Raw genomic sequence first — 4040 nt, forward strand, 5'->3', positions numbered from 1 at the left:
ATACTCATCAGAAATTCTATAGTGCTCCCACTCACTTCTTTGGAAATACAAGTTTCTCATAAACATTGTATAAACCCAAAATCTTTGATCATCTCATCAAAGCGTATATTCCAACTCTGAGATGCTTACTCCAGTCCTTAGAACGATTGCTGGAGCTTTGCATACTTGTTAGCATCTTTCAGGATTGACAAAACCTTCTGGTTGTATCACATACAACCTTTCCTCAAGAATATCGTCGAGGAAATAATGTTTTGACATCCAATCTGCAAGATTTCATAAACCATGCAGTAATTGCTAATATAATTCCAATAGACTCTTAGCATCACTACGAGTGAGAAAGTCTCATCGTAGTCAACTCCTTGAACTTGTCGGGAAACATCTTAACGACAAGTCAAGCTTTCTTAATGGTGATACTTACCATCATTGTCCGTCTTCCTTTTAAAATCCATCTGTACCCAACAGCCTTACGACCATCAAGTGGTTCTTCCAAAGTCTACACTTTGTTTTCATACATGGATCCTCCCTCGGATTTTATGGCCTCGAGCCATTTGTCGGAATCCGGGCCCACCATCGCTTCTCCATAGCTCGTAGGTTCATTGTTGTCTAGCAACATGACCTTCAAGACATGATTACTGTACTACTCTGAAGTAGTACGCATCCTTCTCACCCTACGAGGTACGGTAGTGACTTGATCCAAAGCTTCATGATCACTGTCATAAGCTTCTATTTCAATTGGTGTAGGTGCCACAGGAACAACTTCTTGTGCCCTGCTACACACTGGTTGAAGTGATGGTTCAATAACCTTATCAAATCTCCACCATCCTCCCACTCAATTCTTTCAAGAGAAAGTTTTCCTCGAGAAAGGACCCGTTTCTAGAAACAATCACTTTTGCTTTCGGATTTGAAATAGGAGGTATACCCAACTGTTTTGGGTGTCCTATGAAGATGTATTTATCCGCTTTGGGTTCGAGCTTATCAGGATGAAACTTTTTCACATAAGCGTCGCAGCCCCAAACTTTTAAGAAACGACAGCTTAGGTTTCTCCAAACCATAGTTCATACGGTGTCGTCTCAATGAAATTGTGTGGTGCCCTATTTAAAGTGAATGCGGTTGTCTCTAATGCCTAACCCATAAACGATAGTGGTAGTTCGATAAGAGACATCATGGTATGCACCATATCCAATAGGGTGCAGCTATGATGTTCGGACACACCATCACACTATGGTGTTCCAGGCGGTATTAGTTGTGAAACAATTTCCACAATGTCTTAATTGCATACCAAACTCATAACTCAGATACTCATCTCTATGATCATATCATAGACATTTTATCCTCTTGTCATGACGATCTTCAACTTCACTCTGAAATTACTTGAACCTTTCAATAATTCAGACTTGTGTTTCATCAAGTAAATATACTCAGTATCTACTCAAATCATCTGTGAAGTAAGAACATAACGATATCCACTGCGTGCCTCAGCACTCATTGGACTGCACACATCAAAATGTATTACTTCCAACAAGTTGCTTTCTTGTTCCATTTTACTGAAAACGAGGCTTTTAGTCATCTTGCCCATGTGGTATGATTTGCATGTCTCAAGTGATTCAAAATCAAGTGAGTCCAAACGGTCCATCTGCATGGAGTTTCTTCATGCGTATACACCAATAGACATGGTTCGCATGTCTCAATCTTTTCAAAAACGAGTGAGTCCAAAGATCCATCAACATGGAGCTTCTTCATGCGTTTTATACCAGTATGACTTACATGGCAGTGCCACAAGTAGGTGGTACTATCATTACTATCTTATATCTTTTGGCATGAACATGTGTATCACTACGATCGAGATTCAATAAACCATTCATTTTAGGTTCAAGACCTTTGAAGGTATTATTCAAATAAACAGAGTAACCATTATTCTCCTTAAATGAATAACCGTATTGCGATAGACATAATCCAATCATGTCTATGCTCAATGCAAACACCAAATAACAATTATTTAGGTTTAACACCGATCCCGATGGTAGAGGGAGCGTGCAATGTTTGATCACATCAACCTTGGAAATACTTCCAACACATATCGTCACCTCGCCTTTAGCTAGTCTCTGTATATTCTGTAGCCTTTTATTTCGAGTTACTAACACTTAGCAACCGAACCGGTATCTATTACCATGATGCTACTAGGAGTACTAGTAGAGTACACATTAATATAATGTATATCCAATATACTTCTGTCGACCTTGCCTGCCTTCTTATCCGCCAAGTATCTAGGGTAATCCTGCTCAAGTGACCGTTCCCCTTATTACAAAAGCACTTAGTCTCGGGTTTGGGTTCAACCTTGGGTTTCTTCACTAGAGCAGCAGCTGATTTGCCGTTTCATGAAGTATCCCTTCTTGCCCTTGCCCTTCTTGAAACTAGTGGTTTCACTAACCATCAACAGTTGATGCTCCTTCTTGATTTCTACTTTCGCGGTGTCAAACATCGTGAATATTTCAAGGATCATCATATCTATCCCTGATATGTTATAGTTCATCACGAAGCTCTGGTAGCTTGGTGGCAATGACTTTGGAGAAACATCACTATCTCATCTGGAAGATCAACTCCCACTTGATTCAAGTGATTGTTGTACTCAGACAATCTGAGCACAAGCTCAACGATTGAGCTTTTCTCCCTTAGCTTGCAGGCTAAGAAAATCGTCGGAGGTCTTATACCTCTTGACGTGGGCACGAGCCTGAAATCCCAATTTCAGCCCTTGAAACATCTCATATGTTCCAGGATGTTTCGAAATCGTCTTTGGTGCCTCAATTCTAAACCGTTTAACATTACTGAACTATCACGTAGTTATCAAAACATGTATGTCAAATGTTCGCAACATCCACAGACGACGTTCGAGGTTCAGCATACCGAGCGGTGCATTAAGGACATAAGCCTTCTTCGCAGCAATGAGGACAATCCTCAGTTTTCGGACCCGGTCCGCATAATTTCTACTATCAACTTTCAACTAAATTTTCTCTAGGAACATATCTAAAATAGTAGAACTAAAGCGCGAGCTACGACATAATTTGCAAAAACCTTTTGACTATGTTTAGGATAATTAAGTACATCTTATGAACTCCCACTCAGATAGACATCCCTCTAGTCATCTAAGTGATTACATGATCCGAGTTAACTAGGCCATGTCCGATTATCACGTGAGACGGACTAGTCATCATCGGTGAACATCTTCATGTTGATCGTATCTACTATACGACTCATGCTCGACCTTTCGGTCTCTTGTGTTCCGAGGCCATGTCTGTACATGCTAGGCTCGTCAAGTCAACCTAAGTGTTTCGCGTGTGTAAATCTGGCTTACACCCGTTGTATGTGAACGTTAGAATCTATCACACCCGATCATCACGTGGTGCTTCGAAACAACGAACTTTCGCAACGGTGCACAGTTAGGGGGAATACTTTCTTGAAATTTTAATGAGGGATCATCTTATTTACTACCGTCGTTCTAAGCAAATAAGATGCATAAACATGATAAACATCACATGCAATCAAAAAGTGACATGATATGGCCAATATCATTTTGCTCCTTTTGATCTCCATCTTCGGGGTTCCATGATCATCATCGTCACCAGCATGACACCATGATCTCCATCATCATGATGTCCATCATCGTGTCTCCATGAAGTTGTGTCGCCAACTATTACTTCTACTACTATGGCTAACAGTTTAGCAATAAAGTAAAGTAATTACATGGCGTTGTTCAATGACACGCAGGTCATACAATAAATTAAGACAACTCCTATGGCTCCTGCCGGTTGTCATACTCATCGACATGCAAGTCATGATTCCTATTACAAGAACATGATCAATCTCATACATCACATATCATTCATCACATTCTTTTGGCCATATCACATCACATAGCATACCCTGCAAAAAAAGTTAGACGTTCTCTAATTGTTGTTTGCATGTTTTACATGGCTGCTATGGGTTTCTAGCAAGAACGTTTCTTACCTACGCAAACACCACAACGTGATATGCCAATTGGTATT

Source organism: Triticum dicoccoides, chromosome 6B (assembly GCF_002162155.2).
Source record: "Triticum dicoccoides isolate Atlit2015 ecotype Zavitan chromosome 6B, WEW_v2.0, whole genome shotgun sequence".
Classification (NCBI taxonomy): Eukaryota; Viridiplantae; Streptophyta; class Magnoliopsida; order Poales; family Poaceae; genus Triticum; species Triticum dicoccoides.